The sequence below is a fragment of the Callithrix jacchus genome, chromosome 1 (assembly GCF_049354715.1).
Source record: "Callithrix jacchus isolate 240 chromosome 1, calJac240_pri, whole genome shotgun sequence".
In the NCBI taxonomy this organism is placed as follows: Eukaryota; Metazoa; Chordata; class Mammalia; order Primates; family Cebidae; genus Callithrix; species Callithrix jacchus.
In genome coordinates, this window is record NC_133502.1 from 128,414,532 (window position 1) to 128,429,822 (window position 15,291).

A 15,291-nucleotide genomic window follows, 5' to 3' on the forward strand; every position below is an offset into this window, starting at 1 on the left:
TCCAGGAACTTCAATGTATTCAGTGAACTGAAAGCTCTCTAAGCCCAGTCCCTCTGGGTCTTTTTATTACATACGCACAACTGATTAAGTAAATAGCTGGCAGTTGGTAACTGAAAACCCTCAGGCTTTCTCTTCGCCCAAGAGTCTGCAGAGGTAGGAGATCTCAACCCTCTAATCAATGTCTTGATGAGAACAACAAGTTGCCATCCTGAATCTACGTTGAGGGCTTCCAGCCATCAATTATTAGCATACAAAAAGACAACATTTTGGAATTTCTAACAATTTTAAGAATTGTACATCAAGAAATGAGTCAACGACCAAACATAGATTATACATTTGCAGTTTTTATTTCTGTGGTTACAGCTAATAGTCAATTGTATTTGAAAAATATCACGTGGAAAACTTCAGAAATTAAACATGTCATAAGCTTTAGTGCACTATTCTGAGAAGTGCAATGAAACCTTGAGCCCCCTTCATCCAGATCAGGATGTGAATTATCCCTTTGTTCAGTATATCCACACTGCATATACTGTTCACCCATTAGTCATCAACACGGTCCCCTTCTGTTGCCAGCCATCAACATCATTCAGGCCTGGAGATCCAGGGTCACTCACAGCTCATCTTCCTTTTTCTGACTTAGATTCAGGGGATGCATAGTGGCCTAACACTGCATTACAATGCCTACCTCATTCACCTCACTTCATCTCAGTACACAGGCATTGTATCACTTCACATCATCACAGGAAAAGGGTGAGAACCATAACAATATATTTTATTATGAGTTACTGTTAATTTCTTACTGTGCCTAATTTATAAACTAAATGCTATCATAGATATATATGTGTAGAAAAAATGGTATGTGATTCAGTACCTTTGGGGTTTCAGGCATTTACTGGTAGTCTTAACTACTGCACTTATTTTGTTGAACACAATACAGCCTCTCTAGCTCTGCAGTTAAAACTCTTCAGTTTGGATAAAATAACTTGTCACTGGAAGCCAGCAAAACAGGAATCAGACCAGAAAGAAGGATCCTTGCAAAAACTTTCCAGCTGCCAGTGGAGAAGAGCTCAAGAGAGATCAGTGTATTACTCTGGCTAATACTCTTCTGGGGAAAGTTTACTTAGTTGTAGTTATATGCTCAGCTCTACGTATAACAAGGCCCAAATTCGCCTGCCGTTTTACCTCCCACAGAAAGAACCACTGGAAAGATCACGCCTTTAAGAGCTTATCCACTCTGAATCGCATGTCACATTCAAAGAGAAGCTTAAGAAACACTGGGGAGGTGTGGCAGGCTGCCAGGCAGTACTATCTGATATGAAAAATATATAGAAAGAAAACTATCAATGCCCTCTTGCTACCAGAATGTGCCAATGCTTTCCCCTCTCCCTAGTAGAAGAAAAAAATTCTTTAACTTCATATAAAGCAAAATTGTGTGATTTCCTTTCCGTCCCTCATGACAGAGAATCTAGCCATAGGTGAGTCATGTCATCCTAATACAGACTGTTTTCAAACTCATTTCTCAAAGGAAGAGGATCCGTGATGAGCATGGGTATTTACCTATAGCATTCACTGCCTGGTCTTATTTCCAACTGAAAGTATGTATGGAAGACTTTGTGATTCCAGTTTTATCAAGTACAACCTCTTGAACTTGTCACCTTCCAAGGAACAGAGAGTCTATCTGAACCCACCCCATACACCAAGATGCTCCAGTATGTGCTGTGTGGTAATGCACGGTGTCATTTTCCTCAGCCCTTTCCATTATGTGGTAAATATCTACACAAATCATGTTTTCTAAATATGTAAAGCACATGTCATCCGATCTTATGATAAAAAATAAAAACCAAAGGACAAAGTATATCTTAAATGACCACATTCAGTTACCACAGAACTTAAATTTTTAAACTAATCAAAAATATATCCACTGTATTATTTCAACTATATGACTCTTCTGAAAAAAGTAAAACTATGAAGATAGAAAAGATCAGTGGTTGGAGTTCCTAGGAAGAAAGGGAGAGATTAACAAGCATAGTATTGAGAATTTTTAGGGCAGTGAAACTGTTATATCCTATAAAAATAATAGATACATGTCATTATACATCTGGAGAGTGAGTATGGGAGGAGGCATGTGTGTGAGATGTGATTAGGTCAGAGAGGTCCCAGGAGCACATCACACAAGACCTTACAGAAAGACCTAAGAAGGTGAGGCAGATCACTTGAGGCCAGGAGTTCGAGACCAGCCTGACCAACATGACAAAACCTTGTCTCTAATAACAATACAAAAATTAGCCAGGCACGGTGACATGTGACTGTAGTCCCAGCTACTCAGGAGGCTGAGGCAGAAGAATTGCTTGAACCCAGGAGGTGGCGGTTGCAGTAAGCAGGGATTGCACCACTGCACTACGGCCTGGGCAATAAAGCGAGACTCTGTCTCAAAAAAATAAATACATGTAAATAAAAAGAAATAACAAAAGAAGTGAGACTATATCATGAGTGACACGAATAAGTAAGGACTGAATGCATTCTCAGCTGCTGATAACATTACTACCAACCAGCTAAGTGATGTTTCCTTTTCCAGCTGGAAGGTCTGCCCTTGTACCCCGGGGCTCGCCTTTCTATACACCAGGCCAGTGATGGCTGACCACAGCCTTATATGCAGCACCTTGGGCTGGTACATGTTCTGCTGCTCAAACAGCGTTTGCAGGCAGGCCGAGAGGAACATCAGCATGGCAAGGAGGTAGTCCTTCCAGGCTGGAGGCTTGGGATCACCAATAAACCCAAGAAAAGGCTCGCAGGGGAAAGAAAAGGTACAGCCGGTGAGAGGACGTGCCGATGTGTGTTGCCTTTGCCCAAACCAGGCCAGGTGTGGAGGATCAGTCAGAGTGGTTGACTTTTTTGCAATCATGATCTCGGTTATTTCCCCCACTGTCCATGCTTCTTTTCAATCTTACTGCAGTTACTCAAGATCAAGAGAGGGTGTTTTTCTCCCCACTTGTTATGGGCTAAATTGTGTCCTCGCAAAATTTGTATGTCCCCCAACCCCCAGTGCCTCTGAATGTGAATGTATTTGGAAATAGGGCCTTTAAAGAGGGAATGAAGTTAAAATGAGGTCATTAGGCTGGGCCCTCATCCAGTCTGACTGGGGTCCTTATAAGAGGAGAAAATGCGGACACACAGGGAGACACCAGAGCGCACACAGAGGAAAGACCATATGATGACACAGAGGAGGTGGCCAGCTGCATGACAATGGCAGAGGCCCAGATGGAACCAACTTGCAGATACCTGATCTGGAACTTCCAGCCTCCAGAATCATGAGACAAATATGTTTCTGTTGTTGAAGCTACTCAGTCTGTGATGCTCTGTTATGGCAGCTGAGCAGACACCACTTGAATCTGGGCTGGCCACAAAACCATCTTTGACCAACAGAGTACAGTGGAGGTAAAGCTATGCCAGTTGTGAGCCTCAGGAGAAAATGTGGCTTTTGGCCTACTGCTTAGAACCCTCCCAAGCAGCCACATGAACAAGTCTGAGCTAGTTTTTTGGAGGATGGGAACCCTCATGGAACAGAGACAGCCATTCCAGCTTCAGATACACAACTGCAGGCACATGAGAAAACCCAGCCAAGAAAAGAAGACCCACCCAGCTGAGCCCAGCCCATGTTACTGACCCACATTACCATGAATTAAATAAATGAATGCTTGTAATTTTCAGTCACTCACTTTTGGAGCATTTTATAGTAAAAGCTAATTGATGCAGTCAGGTAACAGCTTGCTTATTTGCCCTTCTGGGGGTCAGTCACTTTCTCATTAATCAATTCCCTTCCTCAGTATCCTTCTCACCTACGCTCCAGTGTCCCAAGCACCAGATCTATAGGCAGAGGCAGGAGAGCTGAAGCCCCCTGACCCTGGAGGGATGCCAGTAAGAGACCACCAGCCTTAGCAGAGCACCTGAAGTCTGGACTCACCTAAGCAGCTTGGGGACAGTGAACCTGAAGACATCACTGATGACGAGGCTGTGGGTCCCCAGGAGGAAGGCAGAATGGAACACCAGCCAGATGGCCCTCAGCAGTGGGCTCCACTAGCTCCTTTCTTGCCATAGGAAGGGCTCGGTCTCTGGAGTCTCCATGCCACTGCCTCCTTTCCTTTTAAACACTATTGCCTTGGTGTGCCTTAGAGAAAGGGAGAGGTTGGCTCTGGGTCCCATTTTATACTCTCAGCCAAAAGCAGCAGGACCAGGCATTAAAGGCTTGTTTTCCTAACAAGGGGCGTGGGTGGGTGTGGATCTAGCCTGGCTCCCTCACTTCTTCCTCCTTATCACCTGGAGTAGCTATTTAAGAGGCAGTCACAGGAGTTGTGGGGGAGGGCAGGAGGGCAGCCCTGAGGCCTCTTAGATGGCCATGGGAAAGCACACAGGTTGAGCACCTTCCACGTGCCAGGCATTCCCCAGTCATCCTAAGATCCCTTAGAAGCCAGATATTCCCATTTCACAGATGAGAAAACTGAGGCTCAGAGAAGTGAACTTGTGCAAGGGCACACAGCTGAGAAGTAAAAGCTTGGATTCAATTCCATCTCTGCCTCTAGAGCCCATGCACTTTTCTTTTTATTTTTTAATTTTTTTTTTTGAGACAAAGTCTCACTCTGTCACCCAGGCTGCAGTGCAGTGGTGTGATCTCGGCTCACTACAACCTCCGCTTCCTGGATTCAAGTGATTCTCCTACCTCAGCCTCCTGAGTAGCTGGGATTACAGGTAAATGCCACCACCCCCAGTGAATTTTTGTACATTTAGGAGATGGGGTTTAACCAGGTTGGCCAGGCTAGTTTTGAACTCCTACCTCAGGTGATCCACCCACCTCAGCCTCCCAAATTGCTGGGATTACAGGCATGAGCCACTGCACCCAGCCTCCCATGTACTTTTCAATCTATCATGTCATCCTGGAGAAAGAAAAGTACCCCCTCTTCCACACACACAACCAGCCAGACCTTAGGTGGTTTTGAAGCAGCAGAGAATCACAGCTGATGTACATGGACCTGATGCTCTGGCTCTGGGTGAAAGCACAGACAGAAGCTCAGGCTGCCTCAAACTCATAAGATCCCCAGGCTTTGGTCATAACCAGGGGCCACAGAAAAGAGCTAAAGTGAGGAAGGGAGAGGAGGTGGTAGGGGGAAGCCCAAGGGCTGCTCTAGGGCAGGTCAGAAGCCATAATGGGGAGACTGTGGAGATGCAGCTGCTGACAACCAGTTGCTCTGTGGTCTTGGGTAGGTAGACTGCTCCCGTCTCTGTGTGTGAGGATGGGTGTGGTCCCCACTCTGAGTCCCTTGTGTCCTCTGAGAATCTATAAGGTTATCAGTAATTGCTTGCTTGCTTGCTTTTTTGAGACAAAGTTTCACTCTTGTTGCCCAGGCTGGAGGGCAGTGGATCTCCACTGCAATCTCCAACTCCTGGGTTCCAGCGATTCTCCTGTCTCAGCCTCCCGAGTAGCTGGGATTATAGGCACACACCACCATGCCCAACTAATTTTTGTATTTTTCATAGAGATGGGGTTTCACCATGTTGGCCAGGCTGGTCTTAAACTCCTGATCTTAGGTGCTCCACCTGCCTCAGCCTCCCAAAGTGCTGGGATCATGGGTGTGAGCCACCATGCTTGGCCACTTATCAGTAATTTCAATCCCCATTACAAATCTGTGACCCAGGGCCACATGCAGACATCAGCTCTTTACACGAAGGAGCTCATTGACTTCCCTGGACTCCCTTGCCAGGTGGGTATTATTAGACTCTCCATTTTACAGAAGGGGAAGGAAGCTGAGGTTCTGAGAGGTGGTGATAGCATCCCAAGGTCAAACAGCAAGGGCAGAGCAGGCACTGGAGCCTAGATCTTGACTTATGGTTCCCAGAGTGTTTATTGTGCACCAAAGACCCCCAACCCCGCCATAATAATAATAATAATAATAATAAGGAGCATAACAAAAATCCCCTTGTGAGCTCAGGTGGCAAGACCCTTCCAGACCAAGGTCTTTGTCCATCACTGCTGGCCTGATCTGGTGTTTGGTTTGGCATCTATGGAGGGTTGTGGCTCAGCTCTGTCACTGAGTGGGCATGGCCTGCTGCTCACAGGTATTTTGGCATTTGGGTCTCAAAGCCAAGAAGATGCCCCTTCCATGCAGAGAGCATCCCTGACCGCCCTTCCTTTCTGACCCCGCCATTTCATTCATTGCCTTCACAGCCTTGCCCACAGCTCCAACACTCTCTTTGTCTTGTTAGAACCCCAGGTGGGTAGACTTTGCCTGAGTTTTCTAACAAGATGTCCCTAGTATCAAGTCCAGCTCCTGCACACAGTAGGAGCTCAATAAACACTTGTCAAATGAATGGGAAAAGCAGACTGAGTGATATGTGTAAAAGGCCCTAACAAGAGTGTCCAGCACATACTGTTAAAAGCATTTATAGAAGGAAGGAAGGAGCCTGGTGGGGTGGACAAAACTTGACTTTGGAGCCAGGAGACTATGGTTCCAGTGCCTGCTCTGTCTCCTCTCCTCTGAGTCTTAGTGTTTCCATCTGTAAAACGGGGACAGGGAAGAGTTGACTGGGAAGTTTTCTTTCTGGCTGGAGATTTTGTTCACTTCTCTTCTAGCTGTTTGCCCAGAGAGTCACTGTATTCAGCCTGCAGACTCCATAGCAGGCGTTTTCCTCTCCTGGAGGTCTCACCTCCCATCAAGGAAGAGGTCCAGATTGCTGTCTGATGTCTGGTCTCTGGACTGAAGGCCATTTAGTGCAGGACTCACAAATGACTGTGGGGAAAGGCAGGGGTATGCATGAGTGGCATGTGCAAGGTATGAGTTGGGGGATACAAAAGCGAGTGGTGGAGGCAGGTGTGGTGGCTCACGCCTGTAATCCCAGCACTTTGAGAGGCCAAGGAGGGCAGATAACCTTAGGTCAGGAGTTGGAGACCAGCCTGATAACCTGAGCAACATGGAGAAACCCAGCATCTAATAAAAAATACAAAAATTAGCTGGATCTGGTGGTGGGTACTTGTAGTCCCAGCTACTTGGGAGACTAAGGCAGGAGAATCATTTGAACCCAGGAGGTGGAGCTTGCAATGAGGCAAGATGGTGCCACTGCACTCCAGCCTGGGTGACAGAAGCAGAGAGAAGGAAGGAATGGAGGGAGGGAGGGAGGGAGGGAGGGAGGGAGGAAGGAATTAAGGAAGGAAGGATGGAAGAAAGGGAGGGAGGAGGAGAGAGGGAGCAAAAGAGCAAAAGAGAGAGAGAAGGAAATAAAGAGATGGGGACTGTGGCTAACTGAAATCTGCACACCTTGTCAAATGCTGTAGAGTCTACCTGAATCCAATCTCCTACTGCCATATGAAGATGTGGCCTAGTGTTGCCAAATCTACTTTAAGAGAGACCAATATTTATTTTTTTGAGACAGAGTCTCACTCTGTCACCCAGGCTAGAGTTCAGTGGCGTGATCTCGGCTCACTGCAACCTCCACCTCCCAGGTTCAAGTGATTCTTCTGCCTCAGCCTCTCCAGTAGCTGGGATTACAGGCATTCGCCACCACAGCCAGCTAATTTTTGTATTTTTAGTAGAGACGGGGTTTCACCATGTTGGCCAGGCTGGTCTTGAACTCCTGACCTCATGTGATTTGCCTGCCTCAGCCTCCCAAAGTGCTGAGATTTCAGGTGTGAGCCAGTGCACCCAGCCTTGGATTCCAGATTTTTATGTGATCTCTCCAAATTTTTAAATATTGGTAGCTTATTTAAAAACAAAACAATACAAACAACCATAATTTGTGTACCAAACATACCTTGTGAAGCTGAGCTGACCAGCAGGTGGCTGCTGCATGACCTCTCAGGAGGATGGCCTCTCCCTGGTTGAAAATGTTTCAGGCAAAAAAACCAAAGTTCTCTCTGGGCACAGTCGGTTGGCTCAGAAGCTGACGGAGCCTGGTCTTTGTATAACCCCAACCTTCCCCTTCCTTTCTGCCAGTTGTTTATGGGAGGATTCTCAAACCGTTCTGGAGAATGTTTCTACCTTTTAATTCTAGTGTTGGGTGACCTGTAATTTTCATGTTGATTGGGGGTGCCAGGAGTTGGCAGAGGCTCATTCCAGAGCCCCTGTGGACTGAATTCTGCCACTGCTATAAAGTCATTTAAAAGTAGAGGGTGAGTCAGGCACAGTGGCTCACACCTATAATCTCAGCACTTTGAGAGGCCAAGGCAGGCAGATCACCTGAGGGCAGAAGTTGAAGACCAACCTGGCTAAAAAGGTGAAACCCTGCCTTACAAAAAACTATAAAAATTAGCTGGGTGTGGTGGCAGGCACCTGTAATCCCAGCTACTTGGGAGGGTGAAGCAAGAGAATTGCTTGACCCTGGGAGGTGGAGGTTGCGGTGAGCCAAAATCACGCCGTTGCACTCCAGCCTGGGCAACAAAAGCAAAACTCCATCTCAAAAGAAAATTTAAAAATAAATGTTTACCCACTTACACTCATTATGTGCTAGGTCCTATTCTAAGTGCTTTATGGCCTTAACTTATTTAATCTTCACAACCCTATGAAGTAATGCTATTATTAATCCTATTTTGAAGGAATAGAGACTGAGGCACAGAGAGGTTAAGTAACTTGCCCAAAGCTACACAGCTAGGAAGTGGTAGGGCCAGTATTCAACTCTACATGTTTCTGGTGTGGTCAGGAGGGGGCACAGCCTCAAGTGCCTGCTGAGCTGGCCACAGAGAGGCAGCTGGTTCCTCCTTGCCTGGAAACCTCCAGAAAGTAGACACTTCCTCCTTTATCTCCTTGCCCCTGGTGCTTAGCATATAGTAGGTGCTTATTAAATGCTGGTGGAATGACTGAAGCCAAGTAGTGGAGACAATTCTGTTACTATTAAGCACCTGCTGTGTGCCAGCACTAAGCACTTTCCCACTTATAAAGGTTGAGTCATCCCCATTTTACAGAGGGGAAAACTGAGACTCCGGGGGTTTGTGACATGGCCTGCTAAGAGGCAGAGGTAGGATTTGAATCCAGATCTCACTCCAGCAAGTGAGTGGGAACGGGATGCAGACAGTGGACACCAAACATGAAGAAGCAAAGAAGAAAGCACCGAGGCTGGAATGGAGAAAGCCTGGCTGGCCGTTGTGAGCATGGGGAGATCTTTCAGGGGAAGAGCCATAAGTGGGAATTACTGTAGCAAATGCAGGTGGGTGAGGCACCCCCCCCAACCCTTCCCTGTGACTTTACTTGCCCAGAAACCCACTAGAACAAGGTTTTGGAGAGGGAAAGATGCCCCCACTTCTGGACAGGGGTTCTGTAACAGACAAAAGTGGAGAAGGCAGAAGCCTTGGTCTCACATCCCATGGTGAGTATGTGGGAAGGGAAGGAAGACAGGATGAACTGACTTTGTATTTTTTTTTTTTTTTTTTTTTTTTGAGATAGGGTTTTGCTCTGTTACCTAGGCTGGAGTACAGTGGTGTCATCTTGGCTCACTGCTACCTCTGCCTCCCAGGTTCAAGCAATTCTCCTGTCTCAGCCTTCCAAAGAGCTGATATTACAGGTGTACACCACCACACCTAGCTAATTTTTTTGTATTTTTAGTAGAGACAGGGTTTCACTATGTTGGCTAGGCTGGTCTCAAACTCCTGACCTCAAGTGATTTGCCCACCTTGGCCTCCCAAAGTGCTAGGATTACAGGCGTGAGCCACTGCACCCAGCCCTGACTGTGTATTTAGTACTGAAAGTACACGTGGTGGTGCCCTATCTCCTTCCCAAAGGTGCACACCAATGAGCTTGCTGCTTGCCAGCAGGCAGGGCAAAAAGGGACTGGGCCACAGGACTGACAATGTCCACAAGGTAAGAAGTAACCATGGCTCAGAAGAACAACTATGATTATACTAAAACCAAAACTTTGCTTTGCTTCTCAAAGCAGGGACCCTGCATAATGAAGACAATGAGATCCTTGACAATATCCCTCAGCAAATGCTGTGGAGAGAGACATGGCCTGTGATTTTGTCAGGTGCTCCAGGGAGATTACACCAGTCTGTACTGTTTACCAGTAAGGCATGACGGTGCCCATTTCCCCACGTATTTGCCATCACAGCTTATCAACTTTTAAATTTTGTTGCCACTCTGGTAGGTGAAGAAAGATTCCTATGATAGTTTTAACTATATTTCTTAAGCATTTGAGCAATGTTTTATTTGAGACAGGGTCTTGCTCTGTTACCCAGGCTGGAGTGCAGTGGTGCAATCACAGCTCACTGCAGCCTTTACCTCTGGGACTCAGGCAATCCTCCTGCCTCAGCCTCCACAGCGCTACTCTGTAGTGGGACTACAGGTGTGCACCACCACATTTGGTTATTTTTTTAAAAACGTTTTGTAGATATGAGGTCTCACTACATTACCTAGTCTGATCTAGAACACCTGGACTCAAGAAATCCTCCTTCTTCAGCCTCCCAAAGTGTTAAGATTAGAGTTAAGGTTAGAGGCATGCTCCATTGCACCCGGTCCATCTGAACATCTGTTTATATGACATCCGATCAGTCTCTTCCTCAAAAGAATTATTTCTTGATTTCAAAGATTGCTTCAGTGTTACCTGTTGTAAAACTCTCATGAACTTCTCCTACAGAGCACTTACCCCAGGGATATTTTTCTTTTCTTTCTTTTTTTTTTTGAGATGGAGTTTTGCTTTGTTACCCAGGCTGGAGTGTAATGGTGCAATCTCAGCTTACTCCACGTCCACCTCCAGGGTGATTCTCCTGCCTCAGCCTCCCGAGTAGCTGGGATTACAGGCATGTGCCATCATGCCCTACTAACTTTTCTAATTTTAGTAGAGACAGGGTTTTACCATGTTGGCCAGGCTGGTCCTGAACTCTTGACCTCAGGTGATCCACCTGCCTTGGCCTCCAAAGTGTTGGGATTCTGGGCACACGAGCCACTGTGCCCAGCCAATTTTCAACATATTTAATTATGTAAGTAATGTCTGGTTCCCCTACTTGACCACTAGTCACATGAGAACAGGAACTCTATCTGCTTGTTCACCATAGATCCTTAAGCCCTTGCTGGGGCATAGAGGGGTTCTGAAAACTATGACCAAATCTGGCCCACTGCCTGTTGCTGCAAATAAAGTTTTATTGCAACACAGCCATGCAACTTGTTGACATATTCTGCTTTTGTGTTCAGTGGCAGAGTTGAGGAGTTGCCACGGAGATCACTGTATGGCTCACAGAGTCTCTTGCCCCATACAGAAAAAGTCTGCTAATGGTGGCATCAAGTAGAAATGCAATTCACATTTTGCTGAATGGCTAAATAAATAAAAAATTAGACTTTTGGTCACATGAAGGGGACTGAGACCTCAAAGTGGAACAGGAATGAGGTTAGAACTTGGTGACTTACAGACTGATGAGGGTCTTTAGGTTAGAAGGAAGGTTGATCTGCAAGGCAGGACAGCACAAACTGTGCCACCACTAGAGACAAGCACAGATAGGTGGACAGGTGCTGGACCAGGTCACTCTGCAAGCCCTGTGGGAGAGAAAGCAGAAGGTAAGGCATGCAGGCAGAGGAGGGTGCTCAGAGGAAAGAAAAGGTTTCTGATGCCGGGTCTGTGCCCATGCTGGGGACCAGGGCAAGAGCATTTGAAAGCCAGAGTGCTGGCATTCTTAGTCATCCTCATTTTCTTTACTTTTTTGAGACAGAGTCTTACTCTGTCACCCAGGCTGGAGTGCAATGATGTGATCTCAGCTCACTGTAACTTCTTCCCAGGTTGAAGTGATTCTCCTGCCTCAACTTCCCAAGTAGTTGGGATTACAGGTGCACACCACCACGCCTGGCTAATTTTTTTTTGTATTTTTAGTAGAGATGGGATTTCGCCATGTTGGCCAGGCTGATCTCAAACTCCTGACCTCAAGTGATCTGCCCATCTTGGCCTCCCAAAGTGCTGGGATTATAGGCATGAGCCACCACACCCAGCAGGTCCTATATTTCAAACACACAATTTATAATATTATGTCTGTACAAATGGTGGGCTAGGGCTGTGTCTGGGGTTTGTCCTTAGCCACGTGATGATTGGCCACAGCTGCTGAGAAAATGAGATGAAGAAACACTTTACCTTCTTCTTCATGCCACAAAGAAAATCCTTTCCCCATTCCAACCTCTACCACAATCTTCAACCCTGCTCCCTGTTGGCCAGTGTTCTCTGGTTTGCAGAGACGGGAGTTGGTTTTATTGAGCACTGGCTCTGCCCTGAGCACATGCAGGAGACTCTTGCCATGCACAGTCTCATCAGCTGGGGTTTTCTTACTTCCTTTGACTCATGAGGAAACCAAGGCTCAGAGAGGCGGCAGCACCTTGTTCAAGGACACAGAAGATCTGGTCCAAATGGCAAAGCTCCTGCTGCCATGTCACCATGATTTTTGCATCTGCTGCCTGTCATCTGGTCATAAACACCTGAATTTTCTTTTTTTTATTTAAAAAATTTACTTTTAATTTTAGGTATATATGTATATATTTATTTATACATATTTATAAATATATACTCAGGAGGCTGAGGCAGGTATATATATAAAAATTAAGGTATATATATATATATATATACACACATTGTGTATATATGTATATATATTTATATACATATATAAAATTTTTTCTGTTTTAATTTTAGTTGTATTATATGTGTGTGTGTGTGTGTGTGTGTGTGTGTGTATGTGTGTGTATTTTTTTGAGACAGAGTCTTGCTCTGTCATCCAGATTGGTGGGCAGTGGCACAGTCTCAGCTCACTCTGGGCTCACTACAACCTCTGCCTCCTGGGTTCAAGCAATTCTCCTGCCTCAGCCTCCTGAGTAGCTCGGATTACAGGCACACACAACAATGTCTGACTAATTTTTATATTTTTAGTAGAGATGAAGTTTTACCATGTTGGCCAGGCTGGTTTCAAACTCCTGACCTCAAGGGATCCTCCTGCTTCAACCTCCCAAAGTGCTGGGATAATAGATATGAGCCACTGCACCCAGCCTGATGTATATATTTCTAGATGACATGAGATATCTTGATACAGGCCTGCAATGCATAATAATCACATCAGGTTAAATGAGGTATCCATCCCCTCAATCATTTATACTTTCTGTTACAATCTATTTTACTCTTTTAGTTATTTCATTTTTTAGTTTGAGTTGGAGCCTCACTGGGTTGCCCAGGCTGGAGTGCAGCAGTTTGGTTTTGGCTCACTGTTACCTCTGTCTCCTGGGTTCAAGTGATTCACCTTCCTCAGTAGCTGAGATTATAGGTGCGTGCCACCATGCCTGACTAATTTTTTTGTATTTTTAGTAGAAGTGGGGTTTCACCATGTTGCCCAGGCTGGTCTTGAACTCCTGACCTCAGGTGATTCTTCTGCCTCGGCCTCCCAAAGTGCTGGAATAACAGGCATGAGCCACTGCATCCAGCCTCTTTTAAAGTGGACAATCAAATTATTATCAACCATAGTCACCCTGTTGTACTATCAATAGGTATCATTCATTCTTTCTATTGTTTTGTACCCATTAACCATCCCCATTTCCCCTCACCCACTATTATTCCTAACCTCTAGTAACCATCCTTCTACTCTATATGTCCATGAGTTCAATTGTTTTAATTTTTAGCTTCTACAAATAAGTGAGAACATGTAAAGTTTATCTTTCTGTGCCTGGCTTATTTCACTTAACAAAATGACCTCCAGTTCCATCCATGTTGTTGAAAATGAAAGGATCTCATGCTTTTTTATGGCAGCATAGTACTCCATTGTATATATATATATATACCACATTTTCTTTATCCATTAATCTGTTGGGTGGGTGACTGAAGCCTGGCCAATGAATACATTCCAGTCTCTTGGCTACCATGATTGGGTTAGGAATGCACATAGCACCCCATGCTGGGTACTAGAGAGCTGGAACCATCAGGAGATTCTGCCAGGTTTGCTACATGGTAGAACATAAGTCTGAAGGTACTGATGGCTCTTCTTGCCACTCCATTGGAGTGGCAAGTTAATCAAGTTAATATGGCAGAGTCAAGAGGCAGAAGTGGACACCTGGTGATGGTACCTAGTCCCAGGCCTGGATCAGTCATGTCTGGGACATCCCATGGATATGAAAAGAAATACATGAGCTAATGAACACCCTCTGACCTTCCCTTTTCCTTAAGCTAGTGTGAACTGAGTTTTTTTGGCTTTAAACCAGAGCTCTAGTTTGTTTGTTTGTTTTTTCTTTTGAGACTGACTCTCACTCTGTTACCAAGGCTGGAGTACAGTGGTATGATCTCAGCTCACTGCAACCTCTACCTCCTTGGTTCAATCGATTCTCCTGCCTCAGGCTCCTGAGTAGCTGGGACTACAGGCACAGGCCACCATGCCCAGCAAATTTTTGTATTTTTAGTAGAGACAGGGTTTCACCATATTGGCCAGCATGGTGTCGAACTCCTAACTTTGTGATCCACCTGCCTCAGCCTCCCAAAGTGCTGGGATTACGGGCATGAGCCACCGCACTTGGCCCAGAGCCCTAGTTTCAAATCACAATTCCTCTCCTGGATTTTTTTTAGTCTTCTAGGTTGTTTTGTTTTTGTTGTTTTGGCAGACAGGAGAAAATTGGATATTCCAACAACAATATGGCCCATCTTCCCTAAACTGCCACTGTTTTCCCCACTGTTTCTATCAGAAAGTTTGTTCTGCATTTGCGTGAGATGAACTTGGGCTCTGTACTCCCAAGCTGTGTGGCCCAAAGGCCATCATTCCCTTCTCCTAGCCTTAGTTTCCCTCATCTGTAAAATGGCCTGTTAGAATCCATCATCGGCTGGCACACTGGCTCAAGCCTGTAATCCCAGCACTTTGGGAGGCCAATGCAGGTGGATCACTTGAGGTCAGGCATTTGAGACCAGCCTGGCCAACATGGGGAAACTCTCTCTCTACTAAAAATACAAAAATTAGCTGGGTGTGGTGGTTCATGCCTGTAATCCCACCTACTTTGGAGGCTGAGGCAGAAGAATTGCTTGAACCCAGGAGGTGGAGGTTGCAGTGAGCCAAGATCATGCCACTGCACTCCAGCCTGGGCAACAGAGCAAGCCTCTGTCTCAGAATAAATAATTAAATAAACAAACAAAAAATAAAAACTTTGTCCTTAAGTACAGGATGATGTTTCTCTACCTTCTTCTTTAGAGGCAGGATGGAGTAACCACTGGACTCCAGAAATGATCTTTGAAACCAAATGTGGTGGCTCATGCCTATAATCTCAGCACTTTAGGAGGGAGGCTGAGGTTGGAGAATTGCTCAAACCCAGGAGTTCAAGA

At 45.6% G+C, this 15,291-nt stretch overlaps 1 long non-coding RNA gene across 1 annotated transcript; it reads right to left on the minus strand.

Moving 5' to 3' along the window:
* Window positions 1-348: 348 nt before the first annotated feature.
* Window positions 349-13,075, minus strand: LOC118155228 (uncharacterized). Its single transcript, XR_004745417.3, has 3 exons — window positions 12,891-13,075; window positions 11,376-11,501; window positions 349-6,779 (listed from the first exon to the last, which is right to left on the minus strand). It is a non-coding gene; the product is annotated as an uncharacterized LOC118155228 (long non-coding RNA).
* Between the last annotated feature and the right edge of the window lie 2,216 nt (window positions 13,076-15,291).